The 18,609-nt window shown below is 51.9% G+C and overlaps 1 protein-coding gene and 1 long non-coding RNA gene across 7 annotated transcripts in view; both read right to left on the reverse strand.

Moving 5' to 3' along the window:
• The window catches only part of RAPGEF1 (Rap guanine nucleotide exchange factor 1), a 133,796-nt gene that overhangs the window by 78,491 nt on the left and 36,696 nt on the right, over positions 1 to 18,609 (reverse strand). The gene's annotated exons all lie outside the window — the stretch shown is intronic.
• On the reverse strand, positions 6,370 to 9,141 carry LOC309846743. The gene is made up of 2 exons (XR_014302118.1): positions 7,877 to 9,141; positions 6,370 to 7,409 (listed from the first exon to the last, which is right to left on the reverse strand). It is a non-coding gene; the product is annotated as an uncharacterized lncRNA (long non-coding RNA).

Below are 18,609 nucleotides of genomic sequence, written 5' to 3' on the forward strand. Positions count from 1 at the left end.
AGCAAGAGAGAGTGGGGAGTGGGGGACGGAGCCAGGGCGGAGTAACGGTGCATTCTGAGTGAGCACACCCCCGCACTGGCAGAAAGCAGACAGGGCCAAAGCAGAGCACGGTCCAGGCTCACGACCACAGGAAGAAGCGGAGTCCGCCCTGACCTCTGTCCCTGGGGTGGAGCTGTCTGGAGCCGCCTCTGTCCCTCAGAGGAACTTGCACGTTGGGACCGGTGCCAGTTCAGAATTCAAACAATGCTCCTCCAGGGCCTCACAGCATATTTTTTCACATCATGTCACCAGCAAAGCAGCCCAAGTTGGGGCAGGAAGGCCCGTGTATTTGGGGCTGGGCCACGGTGACAGGGCTCAGGCAGGGGCCCCGCAACAGTGCAGGCTGAGGTGCCTGGGCCGGCCTCAGTGCACTTGGCCCTGCTCAGGAATCCAAAGAACCCATTATTTGTCAGGCTACCTTCTGGACCTCCAGAGGAAAAAATTTTCATTTGTCAGCAAGTATGTTCTTTCTTTATTTCCCAAGCAGCAGGGGGAGGAGAGGCGAGCCACGGGCCCCAGCAGCCCCTGGGATACTGTAAGAGGTGCTTACTGGGCAGAGAAGGAAGAAAGTGAAAGGCCAAGGGCCGCCTGGAGAGTCCCTCCCCTCCAGATAGCCCACAGCAGCCCACGGGCATCCCCGTTCACCCCCTCCCTCATGCACTCCCTCCATCTCTACACGCCAAATATTTGCAAAGAGCCAGGGTCAAGAAAGAGCAAGACACAGCTCCTCCCTCCAGGGAGCACCTCCTAATCCCGGCGTGGGGGTGGGGGGCGCTGGGAAAAGTCCTCCGTCAGGACACAGATGAGGAGTCCCACAAAGGAGACTTGACCAGCAAACACAGCGCCTTTTCAGCTGCTCAAGCCTCTCGCAGGGACCGTGTCCAGCACCACCATTCAGCAGGAGGACGGGCGGTGGGGGTGGGGTGGGGGGCTGTGGAAGGGCTCTGAGGCGCACCGGCCTTGAAAGACAGCCCTGCCTGCTCCTCAGGGCAGGAGGAAGGGCTGGGCTCCGCTTACAGGAACAACTCCAGGCTTCCTTTCACGCAGGGACCCACAAAAAGCATCAGAGTCAGCAAACAGGTGCCGACTTGGAAATGGCCACAGGAGTCTCTGTGGACCACAGAGGGATCTGAAAATGACCAGTTCTCCAAAGCAAACTTCTGGCTTCCCAGGCACATGGGTGGAGGGCAGAAAGGGCAGGGGGTGAGGGAGAGGGAGCCTTTAGTCTCACCCAACCAGGGGCAGCGAATTTTTCTCTGGAGCAAAACAAGGAAAGGATCTTCTCAGCTGTTCTTCAACGCGAGTTTCTTCCTGGACCCTGACCCCTTGTTCCTGTCTCACAAAGATGTTTGGGGCAGGAGGCCTGTTTTGGCAGAAATATTGATTATGTATGATGGTCCAGACACACACTCTGCTCTTCACTTTCAGAAGCAAGTGCTGATCAATCCCATTCCTCCACAGTCACGGCCAAGGTGGCACCCGGGCAGGTACCAGGTGAGTGGCGGGCAGGGCTCTTGGCGTTGCACTGTGAGCACCGGAAAGGATCCGGAGTCTGCCTACCAAGGAGGCGGCGGAGGCCCTGGAATTGGAGGTGCCCCCATCCTGGGACCCAGTCATCCTGAACCAGGCCAGTCCCGGGCTCCTTCCTCCGTAATGGCTGAAGATGTATCAACCAACCTCTCCCACACATTTCTCCTCCTCATGAGACAACTTCAGAGTCATAAGTAAACACATGCAGAGGGCCAGGAAAAAAAGCCCACTCCAGGACCGGGGACACCCAGCTGTTCTCTTCGAAACCTGTAGCCACAGGAGGTCTCACCACCCACGAGAGGCTCTGAGGGCCCTTGACACTCTGGGACTAAAGTCAGAAGACACGCTGGTTTGGTCAAAGCCAGAATTTCACCGGCTTAGAGCCTGACATCCAAACCAATTCACCTCCAGTCAGATGTACCAGCTCCGCGTGCAGAACGCATTAGGTACCAAGTGACCACATAGCGACAGCAGGGACCGTGTCCAGCACCACCCCAGGCACCTCATAGGCCTTCCGCATTCAATTCTCACGGTGACTCTCAGTTTCCTGGTAGGGAAACTGAGGCTGAGAGGAGAGACACTCTGGGTCTGAGCCCAGCTTACATGCCAGCCACAGTCTTCTCGGGTGGAAGGGAGAAGTACCCTAAAGGTGGGTCAAGCAGAATACGGGCTTGGGGGAAGGCCGACTCATGCACACTCTGTCCCCTGAACGAACAGCCTGTTGTCTCCGGGTCAGGGCTCACTTCTAAGAAACCAGCTCTGGGCCTGGCTGCGTGCACTGCGGCCCTGCACCCACCCCAGCCTCCCACTCAGACCTCGGATCTCAGGGTAGGCTCCCTCTTCCTCCTTTCAAAATGAAAGCCCAGCCAATACGCTGTTTATTAGATGTGTTCACAACTTTGATGCATGGGTAAGCAGGTCAAAACAAGAGTAGAAGACAAGACTTTCAGGCCAGTACTGCTTATAAAAGTGAATCACACCCTTCTGGAAAAGTCCAAGACCAAGATGGCTCACTCACGGCAGCAGCACATCAAAGACTTCCTTGCTGTGCTAGCTCCCGGGCTAAAAATACGCCTGCTGGTGAGATCTCAAGCAGTCTCTTAGCCCACAGGGGAGGCCAAAGTAACAGTCCGAGCCTCTCACCTCGGGAGGTGGATTATAGCTGGAACCCAGACGCTCTTTTTAAACAACTCCAAAAACAACAGGTTGTGGAAGAAAGTGTAGTTGAGTGACAGCTGGAGTTGCCGTTTGGCTAGGAAGCATTAATAAGGGGCTTTCCAAAGTCAAAAAGGCCTCCCAGTTCTCATGAATTTATACCTTTACAGTCTATGACTAATAACAAACCGGTGTCATAATGTGTGCTTCTAAAAGACAGTTCTTCAGGGGCTGGCCATCTCCCTTCCTGGGTCTTACACTCAGCCAAGTAACATCCTTTAACTCTCTCCGAAGTCTCTCTCTTGTTAGAACCCTCCAGAAAACCACCCACCTCAAAGAGTACCTTTATGAAAAACCCAGATGCTTCATTCTGGAATCCTCAGAGCAGGACACTATGTACATTTTTCAAGAGGGAACCTAGTTTTCCCTTGTTCTCTCTGGGCAGCTGTAGCCTTTGCATCCCCTAGAACTGAAGTTCTTTGTAGAGGACTGAATCTTTCCACAGGAGGCGGTCTCTGTCTCAGCACACCAAGGAGCAAGAACAAGCACAGGCCACACACACTGGAGAACGAAGAAAGCAGAGACTCATGTTCTCCAACTCCGTTCCTCGGAATCGGAATACACTTCCTCAGTTAAACAAGCTTAGAAACCGAATCTGGGCCCTGCGGCCCCTGATACAATGCAGCACAACTTGGCTGAGCTCCTTCCGCCAGCCACATGCTGGGCATTTGGTGCCACAGAAGACCTGGCCCGGTCCGTGGCTGAACGGGAAAGCAGAGCCTGCCCTTGCACGGTTTATAAGCTAACCGAGAAGTAAAGCCATACACCCAGCGCTCCAACACGCAGCAGAGCAAGTCAAATGCTGAAGAAATAAAGCATTTCCTTCCAGAAAGATATGGGAAAGTTCATGAAGAAAGCCCCAAGGCTGTAAGCCAAGCAGACATTACGGGAAAGGACCCCGAAATGTGTGAAGAGACGGGGTTGCCTTGGGTAAGACAGGCATCTCAGCATCTCTGACAGACGGAACGGAGTGAGCCCCAGCAGAAAGGGTTAGTGGGCGACGCCTGGTCTATTCCTCCTGCTCACACGGACATAGTATCAGGTCCCCAAACCAATTCTGTGGATTAAAACATGAAACAGAACAGAATCGATCAGAAGGGACTAAGGCTAAATATCACCTTCATGCAATTTATTTCCATTACCACTAACTCAAAATGCTGAAGACCCTTCTTGGGGAGTGTGGCACAGAGGATTTTCTCACTAGGACAATGAGGAACTGCTGCAGGGGAGGGGCCTGTAGGGGCGATCGAGACCACAAATCCAGTCCTTTCCCAGAGTCACAAGGACCCTGGCTGAGCGTCCTGCTCTGGGTCTGGAACCAAGGACCATGCATGGGCATAGCGCCAGCAGGTGGGCCGTTTCCAAGGTGGAGGCGATCGGTGGCTTTCTGGCCTCTCTTGACCACCAACCACAGTAAGAAATACTATAATCACATACACAAATGTATCAAAAATCTAAAAATTCGATTTCGACTGAAATTCAATTTCACTTTGAGGTCCTATGAATCAATTCTCTGACCAAACGGTGTCTTAATCCTTTCCCCAACTGAGGGTGAAGGGGAGGGCAGGGGAGGGAAGGGTCTGGGTCCCACCAGCAGCACTGGCATGAGCTGGTGCTGGTCAGCATGCCAGTTCCATCCCAACCCCCAACCCAGACCTCATGAATCAAGACCTCCGGGGGAGGGACCCAGGACCCGGGTTTTAACTAGTCCTCCAGGGGAACAGAGGACTGGGTGGGGGGGGGGGGGAGAAACTGTGACGAAATTCCAAATCTTGAGTGGAAGATGGGCAAGCTGCAAAATCAGCAGAGCCTAGCGCGCAAAGTGACGGGCAGGTGGGTCCTTGGACTCCAACAGGGAAGTTCAAATTTCACATCAAAACATTCCTCCGGACAAGCCCCTTCTGATGGGGAGAGAGGCTAGAAACACTGTGCCTGGAACAGGACTGCCTGAGCCAAGCCATGGGGGTTGAGGGGAAGGGACGGCCCTAGTCACCAATCCCAGTCACCAAATTCCAACTAACCAGCCACCCCAAGCGAAGATATTTGGCCGAAACGCGTCTCTTTAGTACAAGGCCCAGAGTGCAGGTAAGCCGGTCAGTATTTCTCAAGACCTACTGTATGCGTGAGTGCTTCGGACAACAAATTTCATCCAGAAGTGGGACCAAAGTGATCACTCATTGCTTTCCCTTCTGCTTTAGGCCATGCATATTTATACCTGGCTACAATATTTGCTTAGCATCTACTTTGTGCTGGAAAAACATGGTTTCTGTCCTCAAGCCATTGCTCTAAGGCAATGATTCTCATGAGGGAAGAGAGTGGGTCAATGGCATGGTGTCTGCCAAAAGCATACACAAGGCAACTATACACAGTCATATTTGCAATCAGAAGAAAGCAAACCCGGGGCGCCTGGGTGTCTCAGTTGGTTAAGTATCCGACTCTCGATTTTGGCTCTGGTCATGATCTTAGGGTCATGAGGTCAGGAGTCTGGTTAAGATTCTCTCTCTCCCCGGGGCACCTGGGTGGCTCAGAGGTTAAAACCTCTGCTTCGGCTCAGGTCATGATTCCAGGGTCCTGGGACCAAGCCCTGCATCGGGCTCTCTGCTCAGCAGGGAGCCTGCTTCCTCCTCTCTCTGCCTGCCTCTCTGCCCCTACTTGTGATCTCTGTCAAATAAATAAATAAAATCTTAAAAAAAAAAAAAAGATTCTCTCTCTCTCCTCCCCCTCAAGCCCCAGCTCACACCAGTCTTTCCCTCTCTTTAAAAAAAAAAAAAAAAAAGGAAGAAAGCAAACCTGGACAAAATACACAGAAGCTAGAAGCAGAGGGGCTGAGGTGTCAGAGTGTCCAAGATTAAGGCTGGGTGAAAAGCTACCACCGCTTGGCCTAGCGACCTGGCCTGAACTCTGCTGGGTCCTTATTCCATGCTGACCCCAACCCACGAATTAATGGTTTTCTTAATGGAAAACAAAAGTATTTATAGTCCTCAAAACACATTCTAAGCTGATAACCATATTTTTATATTTAAGATGGAAAGCCCTGAATTTTCTAGACAGGAAAACAAAGTCGACTGGGAAGGCAAGGAACCTGCCAAGGACCCAGCATTCCCAAGCACAGGTTCCCGTTACGTGGGCTGTGGCGGGGGTCTGTGGAACCCTTCCTTAGGAAGGAGGAGCAATGGCAGGGGAAAGTCTCATGGGGTCCATCTGAAAATGTCTAAGAGCCACCAAATGACCATGGAGAAAACCGTGTCACTTCATTTTCTTCCAGGTCGCCTGGGCCCATTGTACCCACCCTGACCAAAATCCCCCAAAGGAGATTTTGTTCTGCTGGCCCCAGTGTCCTGAGAACTAAGGGCGCCTTAATAATAAAAATACGCAGCTGCCAGAAAGCTAGTGGCTGTACTTGAAAAATGCATGAAAATCAGTGGATTGAAAATATAAACGGGTCTACCCTCTGCAGAAGTCCGGCACGTGTTTGAAGGTGACCTTTCAAAGTATTTTGGTTCCAACTCTCCTTACAAATTGAGTATCACCACAAAGCAGGGACTGAAATAGATTTAGTTTCTTTATAATAATATTTTCATATTCTTTGTGATGGAGGTTGAGCGGTGTTTTAAAATTTTTCATCAAAACAAAAACATTAGCCCAGAACGGCGTGTCCTGAAGCTCGGTTACAGCCCGGCTGCCCCCGGCAGGCTGGCCGCTCTGCCGTCAACACTCGCTCCTGGCGGCGGTGAGCCCGAGCCCATCCGCGGAGAGGCCGGCTCTGAAATGCTCAAATCTCCTCTTCTGACCGATGTACTAGAGCGCTGCTGGGGTTTAAATTCTGATCTCTTACCCAAAGAGGGCAATCTGGGAAGACTGAGCTCACACCTCTGTGCTCTACAGCTGACCCAGAGCCAACTCTCCAAAGTATAAGGGGCCCCTACTCAGGCCTCTCCCCCGGTACAAAGAAATCTAGAGCCCCACACTTAATTTAGGACAAATTTTTTTCTCCTTCCAGGGCTGTGGCCATGAGTGGCACATGGCGGCGAGGTAACTGCCAGCTGAGGGGTCGCCAAGCTTGGAGAAGTGCGAGGCCTTTGATGACATCCAGTCTGGTGAAGGTCGGTGTCCCCAGCACTGGTCCCACCTGCCCGGGCCAGGATGGCCTCCACATGGCCCCAAGTGAAGAGGCTCCTACAAGTCAAGTCCGGTCTGAGCTGGCTGTTGTGCGCCAAGAAGATCCTGTCCCATTCCCTCTCTCTTTGGACCGAAGGGAAACTTGTGAGGATGACTGTACGAGGTCACAGGGCCCAAAGCATTTCTCAAGCCCCTCGTGCTCAGTGCCCAGGGTGCAGCGGGGAGTCAGGCAGACATGACCCCAAGGCTTAGGAGGACCAGGGAAGAGACCTGAACGAAACACACCATCCCAAGTGGGCCGAATGCTTCCAGAGTAGGCCGAGGCCCCTCACCCAGCTGGAGATCGAGTGCTGAAGGACCTCAGCTCAGTGCCCCCAGAGGCAGACAGAGCCGGGCTTCTAGTGCAAGCCGCTTACGTGCAAAGTGCAGGAACACTGATGGGGGCGGTAGGAAGGCAGGAGAGGGTGCTCTGAAGCCATCTTTCACGCAGGCAACCACCATGAACCCTGCAAGGAAACTGGTTTAAACTGAAGCCAGAAAGATTCACGACAACTGCCCAGATTTTCCTTTTCTATAGGGGGTGTGTGGGGGATGTGGACTGAGGGAAAGTGTTTCTGGTAGAGGGACCAGCATGTCTGGAAGGCCCTGGCCCAGCTGGCTAGAGGTGAGTCAGGAGACCTGGTCAGTATGGCAGAGGGAGGGAGTGGGGAGAGGCGGCAGGCCAGCCTGTGCCAGCAGGGTGAGTCCTCAGGACCCAGGAGCCCGCCTGCCTCCCAGAGGTGCTCCCGGGCAGTGCGCTCTACAGAGGGGGACAGAGCACAGGGTTCCCGGCACACCTTCTTCTCCTGCTCTGAGGAGATCTCAACACGCTATCCACAGGGTGAGAAAGCAGCCACCCTAAAGTCCTCCTCCTTCCAACAAGATCGTTTCCCCAGTGTGCTGGTGACATTGAGACCAAATGAACTCCCCTAACCTTGTCTTAACAGCAAGCTCCTCCAGGTGAGATCTGAATGTGCAGGCGCGGTCCTGGGTGCCAACAGTACACACGACGCATGGGAAATGAAAGACAAAGGTGTGAGCAGGAAATGCCGACAATAACCTCCCTCTGTCCAGACCGAACAGCTTGCGCTCCAAGGCTGCCTGCCCACCAGATTCTCAGCGTCTCACCCAGGCGAAGAGATCCTGAGAAGCCCAGGGGTCTGTCGGGAGCGCACCTCCCTCCCCAACCTCGGTGCCTACCATGCTGCGGAGAAATGAGCTGGGTAGGGGCTGGCTTGGCCCTGGGGCAGTGTGTCCGTCCACAGCTGACCAAGCCTGAGGGCTGTGCTAAGATCTCCAAGATGGGCAAGACACTTCAGGAACACAACTGGCCACATTGAGAGGGCTTTAATCGGCTTCCAAACAAACCACCTCCTTTGATGGGTGGTGGACGTCATCTGGTCACAAACGGGCAGCTGGTACAAAGCATGTCTGTAGGATTAAATAACGAACATCTGGAACCACCCCTCTTGTCCTGGCCCAAAGTGGGCAGCGATCTGGGATTCATTTCCAAGAAAGAAACCAGAGCATGTGGTTACCACAGCAGTTTGCCCATTTAGGGACACCAGAACACATTCCTCTCTCCTGGAAGTTAGGGAGTGGGAGGCTGGCTTTTCATGTAGGTTCTGCCACTAACTGGTTTGGTTAAACAGACAAAGCACACTTCCTCTTGGCCTCTTTTCTCCTCTGGAAAAGAAGGGCAATAAGCATAGATCAGTGGTTCTCAAAAGTCTCGTCCTGAAACAGCAGTGGCAACAGCGGCCTCACTTACGGAATGGGTAGAATCGGGATCGAGAATCGGGATCTCCTGCGCCCCAGGCCGTACCCGCTGGATCAGAAGCTCTGCAGGTGGGGCTGGCCATCCGCTCTCACCAGCCCTCCAGGTGACTCTGACACACTCTAAGTCTGAGACCCACTGGCCTGGCTGATATCCCTACCTACTTAGTCTCAGAAAGCCATTCTTCTTTAACCCTTCCCTGCCTGTACTGCTACTGACTTCACTTTCCAACGAGCATTGATAAAGTGTCTACACCGTGCCAGACACTGGGGACTCCAGGGGCACAACCCCAAGCCCACTTGGTGGCAGGCCCATGGGAAAGCTCTGAAGATGATGGACATGCACAGGGCCTGTTTTCCAGCTACCTTCCTAACTGTCTTCCTACAAAACTTACTCTACTTTTAAAAATAGGCTGTTCAGCATACAAGGAGAGATGCAAGGTACCAGCAAATAAAACATTATTATATTGCTACTGATGAAAGAAATAGATTATATACGTCCAATCATTTTTTTAAAGATTTCATTTATTTATTTGACAGAGAGAGACACAGCGAGAGAGGGAACACAAGCAGGGGGAGTGGGAGAGGGAGAAGCAGGCCTCCCACTGAGTAGGGAGCCGATGCAGGGTCCAACACGAGGACTCTGGGCATCATGATCTCAGCTGAAGGAAGATGCTTAATGACTAAGCCACCCAGGCGCCCCCATGTATGTGCAATTAAATAAGCATACAAAATCAACTGGAAAATTTCTAGAAGGAAATACAAACACAAATAACATTTCTTTTCTCCTAAAACTATCTTGTGACTCACAGTGTTCACAAGTCTTGAATGTTATTCTAGGCAAAAAATAAAACACCAAGTGACATTTTTAGCAGTCCATTTTGCTTTGGGAGGTACACACAGGAAATGCAAAATCAAAAACAAAAGCGCAAATGCTCTACCCTAAGAGGAAAGATGCAACCAAACTACCTTAACGTTAAAAATGGAACTAAACTTCGCTTCCTCCGTCACGCCTCAGGGGTCCTGCTAAAAGCATCTGCCACGAATCTTCCTCCTCTCCCCTCTGTCCGGTGAGCAAGGTGGGCAAAGGAAACGCAGCCAGAAGGCAAGCCCCGGGCGTAGCTGTAGCCACCGGTCCTTAACACACCTGGGCAGAGAGCCTCCGGTCGCTATGGGTCCCACAGACACTGTCTCGGTCCGAACAAAGTCCTCCTCAGTCGGTACTGTGCCATGGGACTGGACGCCTTAGAGGAGACGTGGGCATCAGAGTTCTCCCCCAGTGCACAGGTCAACAAGCTCTTGTCTACGTTGGTTAAAACATGTACCTCATCACTGACATAACATACAGCTGCTTCTACCCAGAAGGGGGGCCGGGCAGCCAAGGCAAACCACAGAATTAAGGCACAAAGTGACAAAGCAACCCCCCCCCCCCCATGCAGGGATTTCTTTAGGCAACACTAACCACAAAACAAGAGGGTTTAAAAGAGAAGAGAATCAGAAGCTTGAAACTAAAGATTTACTGCAACTGAGCCATGGATAGTTGGTTCTGAGTTTCCTAGTAGCAAAGGTAAAAAGGAATTAATTTGACCTTCCAAAGAAAATATATGAACTCAACAGAAGAGGGAAACTTTTCCCTGGTACGACACTCCAGAAGAAATTTCAGGGAGGATATAAAGTAACACCAAGAATTTGGTCTTCAATCTTGGTTTTACACAATCTACAATGCTCTTCAAGTAGCCACTTAATACCTGTTCTCTATTAAACAAATCAATAGCCCAAATACTATTTGTGAATACATTTCTTAGGTTTAACCTCAATTATTAATATGACCCTGTCTTTTGTTTCCAGGAGCCCCAAGTAAATATAGAATCCGCCCTTAAAGAACTAAAATAACTGGGGCTTTCCCCACCTATTTTTGGCAGAAGTGAGATGTCAGTCACCTCGACATTGAGTTCTGAGGCCTGAATTTGGTGTGGTTAAAGCGCTGGCCACTCAGGCCCGACGTGCTCTTCGCCCACAGGAACGGGGCGCCCTCCGGTACCACCAGAACCTCAGCAAGCAGAAGAAAGCCCAAGCGGACGGCCCCCTGGGGGCCAGCCCTCACAGCTACAGAAGGTGGGGGACTGGGGCGGGAGAACCAGGAGCCCGCTTCCTCTTCAAGGAGCCTGATGCTCAGTCCGGCAGGCAGGATTAGAGGGAGGCTGCAGCGGGGCTGGACCATTTCCCACAGCTTAAGGAAAAGTGGATGAGGTCCAGGAAGGCAGCAGCCAGACCAAACAGACCAGCAGGCTCAAGACAAACCACAAGGTCAGGAACTCTTCAGCCTGGAGGAGGGTCACGGGCAGAACAGGGTGAACGAGAAAGCCACAGTCAGTATGGCCCCCAAATGCTGGAACGGGCGCCCCCCTGCTTTGAAGCTCCAGTGAAGCAGGCCCAAAAGGGGAACTTGGTGTGGACAAGAAGGGGACAGGCGGACCTGCATGGAGGAGGAGGGATGACCAGCGTGGCAGCTCGGGCTGACTTCGGGGGCGCCAGGCACAAGCACGGGCCCTACCCTCCACGTGCGCTTCGCGGGAGAACGCTGGGCTGGCTGGTGTGCGGCGCCCACCTCGTCCCACAGGGCGGCCATCAGCAGGCCAGGAGCAAGGCACCTGCTAGCAGGGGCTCATCAGCAGTCCCTTGTCGGCGCCACGGAAACAGAGGCAGGAGCCCCCGGGGGATCTGCCGGCCAGACGAGACAGGGCGCACGAAGGCCTACAGGCTCACCAGGGCTGTGAGCTGAGCGCCCATCGGAGGGCAGGATGCGGGCTCAGCGTCTCCCCGGCAGTTCGGCCTCTTCCTGGAGGCCAGTTCCTTAGAAGGGGAACAGCTCGAGGTGAGGCCCGGCTGGACCGCTACAGCTCAGGAAACCGGGCCGATCAGCTTCCCCCCTCGGCCAGCAGCAAGGCGACAAGCAACAACACCCACAACACAGGCTGCTGTGAGCAGCGAATGAGAAAACATTTACCCAAGAACCAAGCTTTTTCACACCCGCAGCACCTGCAGCAGACAGGGGTCCTCCCTCTGCTGGCCTCTTCTGCTTCCGCACAAAATAACAAACACCAAGGGCTACTTTTAGCCCCCCCCCCCCACTTTGCTCCAGAAGGTATAGAGACGAAAAGTAAAAGCAAAAGGTAAGACGCTCTACTGCACGGGGAAAAACCTTCTCGACCTCTCTGACTGCTCTTCTACGGCCGGGGCTAACCACCACGGACGCACGGCCGTGCAGACGGACAGACGACGCGTGGACTCCTGTTCTCCGGAACCATGCGAGGTCAGTTCCACACCGAGCACGCTGTGTTCCTTCGAGTTCCTCCGTGAGCACTTCCCACAAACACGGGTACTCTCCGGCTCACTGCGGTGCGGCCGTCAACCCACCAAACATCATGTGACACTTTCATGGAAGCTTCCACTCAGTCCACTTCGGCCAAGTGACTGATGACTGAAGGATTTAAGGTCAACTCTCAAGGGGTGGGGGGCGAGGCCCAACCTACCCCAGATTCCTGGAATTAGCTTAGATTTTTATAATGTTGAATATGAACCAATAACAACTGGGGTAAACTCTTTATGCCTTGTGCTATTTTTCTATTGCTGTGTGACAAAAGACATGTGCATTTATTATGTCACACTCTCTGTGGGTCAAGGCCCGACGATGTGCCTTTAAATGGGACCTCTGCAAGGCTGCGGGCAAGGTGCTGGCAGGGCTGAGGTCTCACATGGTGCTTAACCAGGGAAGGCCCGTGTCCAAGCTCCCTCACGTGGCCGGCAGAATTAACTTCCCCGGAGACAGAAGGGTAAGGGCTCGGCTTCTTGCTGTCTGGAGGATGGAACGCCCTACTTGTCCAACACAAAGGGCGATGTCTCCAGAGTGTGTCTGCTAGCAAGAGTCTCACGTAACAAAACACAATTAGGGAGTGACACCCCATCACCTCTGCCATACTCTCTGGGTTGGCCCTGCTCACAGGTCCCTTCAGCTCAACAGACAACGGCGGGAAGATGAGGAAGCCACCTGAAGGTCCGCCTGCCACATGATTAGTTTCTCTACAACTATCAAATCAAAACACATTTATAGTTCAATGCAAATGAAACTAAAACCTTCCCAGTGCTGAGGTGAACAATACTGGCCGAGCGTAGGGCCAATGACCCCCTGAGACTGCGCCGCCAGGCACAATGCAGTGGAGAGCCGCAGGGCAGTGTTCTGGGTTCTCGCTCTCTCCCACTTTTCTCTCCTGCATCACTAGGACATTTTAGCTTCCCGGTAGTAGAACCACATCGTCTGCAAATTAAGACCAACATCTCGCTGTTCTTTTCTTCACCAGCCCTCCACCTGAAGTACGAAGAGTATATGATGCATTCCACTGACCCCAGCCAACCCCATTATGTGCACTTGAAAAAGCAGAGGGACACGCAGAACGGGAAGGAAGGAAGAGGGGAAGGATAAATATTTTGGGCAAGTCACTCTCTCTTCCGTTAATAAGCATATGACCCCGGGTGACAGTCGGGCAAGAGAGGCACGGAGACTGATTGCGCCGCCCCTTCTCGCCTTCCGTGGTGTGAAAGTCTCACCTCACTAACAGGATTCTGTGTTTAAAGAAAACAATTTTCTTTTTAGAATATGATGCCTAAATATAAAACAAATTCTTACATTTGCTCAAAGGAGGAGTCAGCAAATGTCTTCTTTAAAAGGCAAGAGAGTAAAGATCTTTAGCTTTGTGGGACTCTGACATTTTAGTAGGAAAACAGTTCAGCTGATTTGTGAATAAGTGGGTGTGGCTGTGTTCCAATAAAACTTTTTATTTACAAATGCAGGGAACCAAGTGCATTGGGGCCTTGGAGGGGGGAAAGGGTGCTGAGCCCTGCTCTAAAGAGACAGCATCCTTTTAGTTCTGAAAGGATAACTGACTTTGCTAGTCTTCCACTGGGATTTTTAAGAGTAATTGTGACTATGCACAATTACCGCCTTGTGTACATTTATTCAAACCCAGCCCCTCCGCCTATATCAAGTACAGCTCCACCACACAGCCTGGCACCGACACAGACCGCTGTCAAATCAGCCCTGGAACCACTGTGAAGCTGCCGCCCAGACCATCTAGGATCTGCTCAGCTCCTACTGCTTAAGCAACTGCTTCATCTCGGACACCTTTGCTGACCCCCTGGGCTGGTCACTGGGCCAGAGATCCTGTGACCATCCCACTGTGCTGCTGGTTGGGCTGATGGCCTCTGTTTTCCACTGGGCGGTGAGAGGCCTGGCTATGTCTATTTTGCTCACTATTGTATCCCCAGTGCCCGGCATAGTGCTAGACACATAGAAAGTCCTCATTAATATCTGCTGAATGAAGTAGAAGATTGGGTCCCATAACATGCTTTCTCGGCCCCCAGAAACTCTTCATTCTTGGCGCTTAAATGGCACTGCAAGGGCACGCGATACTTAGTCTAGGAGCAGGTTCTGCTACAAAGGAAGATACAAAAGAAGCTGAACATTTCAACTGTTGAAGTTCAAGACTATACAAAAATAATAAAACTACCAATAATATCAGTCAGTCAGTTTATTTTAAAAAGAAAGGAAGTAAGGAAGGAAGATAGAAAAAGAAAACAGGCCTCAAATGGAGTCAAGGGCCCCCATAACAGCAAACCAAGGGCTGACATCAGGAACGTGACCATTAACCCACTCAGTCTGCATTTCCTGATCTGCCCTGGAAAGGTAATCTGCATGACAGACCCCCACCCAGCCCCCAAAGGAAGGCGACCAAACCCAAAGGGATCCTTTCTTTTCTTTTACTAATAGCTTCCCGCCCTACTTCTGCCTATAAAGCCCTTCCATTTCACACATTCTTTTTTTTAAAGATTTTATTTACATATTTGAGAGAGAGAGAGAGAGAAAGCATGAGAGGGGAGTTTGCTTCACAAACGGTCTTCACAAGATGAGCCCGCTGTGGGACTCGATCCCGGGACTCCACCATCATGACCTGAGCCGAAGGCAGTTGCTCAACCCCCTGAGCCACTCAGGCGCCCCCATTTCACACCTCTTCTCCGAGCTCGTTTCTACTTGCTAGATGGGATGCTGCCCAATTCATGAATGTTCAAAAAAGCCAATCAGATCTTCATTTACTCAGCTGGATTTTGTTTAACACATTAAGTCAAACTATTAACCACTGGCTTCTCAGCAAGACTGGAAAATTGGAGAAGGCAAGCCCAAGCAATGGGTTCAATTAATAATCAATTTTTTAGTGGCCAATCAAGTGACCTACCCAGGGAATTCTCTTCACCCTCCCCTCATGCCCGTTCTCAGCTGAGTACATTCCCCTTGGGTTTCATTTTTTAAAAAAACGTCTCGGGGCGCCTGGGAAGCTCAGTTAGTTAAGCGCCTGCCTTCAGCTCAGGTCATGATCCCTGGGTCCTAGGATCCAGGTGCAAATCCAGCTCCTTGCTCAATGGGGAGTCTGCTCATCTCTCTGCCTGCCGCTCCCCCTGCTTGTGCTCGTGCTCTCTCTCACTCTCTCTGACAAATCAATAGATTGATCTTTACTTTTTTTTAAGATTTTATTTATTTATTTGACAGAGATCACAAGCAGGCAGAGAGGCAGGCAGATGGGGAGGAAGAAGCAGGCTCCCCCCTGAGCAGAGACTCCGATGTGGGGCTCCATCCCAGGACCCTGAGATCACGACCTGAGCCGAAGGCAGAGGCTTAACCCACTGAGCGACCCAGGCACCCCAACAGATCAATCTTTTTTAAAAAAAGTCTCAAGAGTTAAGTGTACGGTGGTCCTCCGCTTTCTTAATTGGAAGAAGTAAAGGAGACATGGAAGGACATTAGCCAATTTGTACCACCAGCTTCCAGTGATCCTTTGTAGAACTCAGAAGGTGCCCAGCTCCCGGGAGGCCGCCAAGGATGACAGGTGTAAATGTAGTGGGCAAATTCTTAAGGCCAAGGCAGAGCTCCCATCCTCCCGCCCTTCATGCTATCTATCCAGGGTCTCCACCCACATGCCTTAAAAGAAGTTCATTTTCATATAAATAGAAAAATCAACTTGTCAGCCTTGATACAGCAGCACCAGGGGTCCCATTCACTGGATGGCAACACCCTGGCGGCTGCCTGTAGCAAGCATGAGTTACCCACAGGAGCACGGGACACAGCAGTTCTTCCAATAAATCTCACTCATGAATGGAGGTTTCCTGGGACCTCCTAATAGAAAACATTCTCATTAGGAGCCCAACTGCCCATGAAAAGAAATATAATGAGCCTCAGCCAGGTCTCTGGTACCTTCTGAAGGTCAGGACGTGCGCAGTTATCCCCGAGCGGGGTCCCATAGACGAGCTGCCCCAGAGAGGTCATGCCAGGCTCAGGGATGCTCTCTCAACATGGACTTGGAGCACTGTCCCTCCAAACTGCTCCCTCGAGCAGCCCCTCAAATCCCACAAGTTAAGAACTTCAAGGAGAACTAACCTGCACACACCTGCAACAAGGTTTGCTCCTGTGGTTAACAAAAACAGGGAGAGCCCTAAAGGAACCATACTTTACTGTTCATATTTAAACCAAAGAAACAAGGGGGTTTCCTCCCCTACTTCGAGGCACTGTGCCACCCGTTAACACAAGCTAGAAATCTGGCTGTCATCCCTGACCCACCTCACTTCCTGTTATCCTTCAAACCCCACTGTCAGCAAGTCCTGCCCATTCGCCTCCAAATACCAGTGAACCTGCTCACTGCGGCCACCCCGTCCACACTGCATCAACTGCTGGGATGGCTCCTGCAGCAGCCAGGGGCATTGACTCCTGCTGCTCCGGGGCATTCTCCCACTGAAGCTGGGGTAATCTCATTAGAGCACAAATCTGACATCCGACCTCAATCAAGCTTTCACAAATGCACTAGCGGCCCACTTAAATCACTGGTGGTGCCTGGGTGGCTCAGTTGCTGAGTCCCACATCGGGCTCCCTGCTCAGCAGGAAGCCTGCTTCTCCCTCTGTCCCTCACCCCATTCTCATGCTCTCGCTCTCTCTCAAATAAGTAAAATCTTCAAAATAAATAAATAAATAAAATAAAACACCGAAAAAACTTCTATGGCTTTTCAGCTTGTCAACAAAGGCTCTGGTCATCTTCCACTGAGGGTTCCTCCCCCCTCCCACCCTTTTGCCTCAGGACCTTTACACAAGGTTTCCTCATCTAGACAGTCCCCAACCCACCCTCCCTCACTCTGCCTGGTTAACCCTGACTTAACTCTTCACATCTCGGCTCTGACCTGTCATAGAAGTTACTCATCTACAATTCGAACCACCTTGGGGCTATTTGGGTTTCTGCCTTTCTCAACTAAGGACCCTAACAGGAGAGAATGAAGCCTGAGACGCTAAGGCAGGTACCTGTCGGGTGTAATGAATGAACTCTCTCTGCTGCAACTAGAATGACCCGGCCCGCCCCCGGGAAGATCTGAGAACAGTTTCTCAGTTCTGTGTTCTGTGGTCCCGATGAAGAACTCAGGTTCAGAAAGATTCGTGACTAATGGGATCGGACACGGAGGAGGTACTGAAATAGTTGTTGACTGAAAATGAAAAAAGATTAATCAATGAACTACCCGCTCAATGCTTCCTTTCACTGCACTGGGACCTCTGAAATTTCAAGCTCAAGCCAATGAGCTCTCCAGCTGGGCACCGCCGCCCACACCTCCTCATCGGCCGGAGACACCTGAAACCACTCACACGACACCACACACCACACACAGCAGCCACCCACGGCTCAGGAACAATGGATCCCAAGACACTTTGCACAAGCTTTGGAGCGGGACGGGGGTGGATACCCGTTCCAGCTAGGCCACTTGGGATAACCCTCAGTAAATTTAATTCCAAAACTGTTTCCTACCTGAAAATGGGGATGATACCACCATTTAGCCACGGCTTCTCCAAGGAACAGAAACCCAATGAACATGTTCAAGTAAAAAGAAAGGTTTAGGATAAAGAAGACGCAAGGAGACTGCTGGGAATCCAAGGACAGCGAACCAGCCAGCTGTCCGGAAGGCCGGGAACGAAGAAGGCAGGCGGCCCCGAGAACCAGCAGGCCTCATTTTCTTGCTGATGTCTCTCTGCACCTGCCTCCCTTCTCCCCAGAAGCCCACTCCCAGAGGGAGCATCCTCAATCCTACAGCTTTAAAAACAATCTTTCTGCCAAGACTCCTAAGTGTGTATCTCAAGACTTCTTTGCCTAGCTAATGCACTCGGTACCTCCACTCGGATATCCAGGAGGCACTGCTAACTGCCCTCCAGCCTTCCTCCACTGCCTCTCCCCTTGAATGAACTGATGGCAGCTCCATCCTTACAGCCGGCTGCTCAGGCCAAAACCCTTAGGGTCGTCCTTGACTCTTCTTTTTCTACTAGAAACCCATGGGCCACGAGGATGGAGGCCTATAACCTAAGTGACTGAAACAAGGCCCAGCGCACAGCAGGTGCTCGAACCAGTATGTTAAACACATGCATGAGACGCTCCTGAACCTTACCTCCTCATAATTTGGGATGAGAGCATGGTTGCCTGCCTCCAGTTCTGAAAGCCTCTTCAGCTCAAGTGCCCGCCAGTGATCACACAGTCTAACGCCTGGATCAAACTCCAATTGGCACAGCTCGTCTTTCCGAGGCAGGCCACAGGACACAGGTCAGCCGCCAGCTGCCCGGGGAAGAGCCATTAAGTACAGAGGGTCCTCGGGGTGAGACCGAAAAAGAGCATGGCCATCTGGAGCCATTCGGGGAGGGGGGGGCGCAAGCTCTCCACAGACAAGCACACTGCTGTGTTAGAGCGCGAGCCATCAAACTAGACACTGAGCCCCCAGTGCTGACCTTGGCGGGGGCTGTGGTAGTGAGTGCTGTTCTGCAGC

Source organism: Mustela nivalis, assembly GCF_964662115.1.
Source record: "Mustela nivalis genome assembly, chromosome: 13".
NCBI lineage: Eukaryota > Metazoa > Chordata > Mammalia > Carnivora > Mustelidae > Mustela > Mustela nivalis.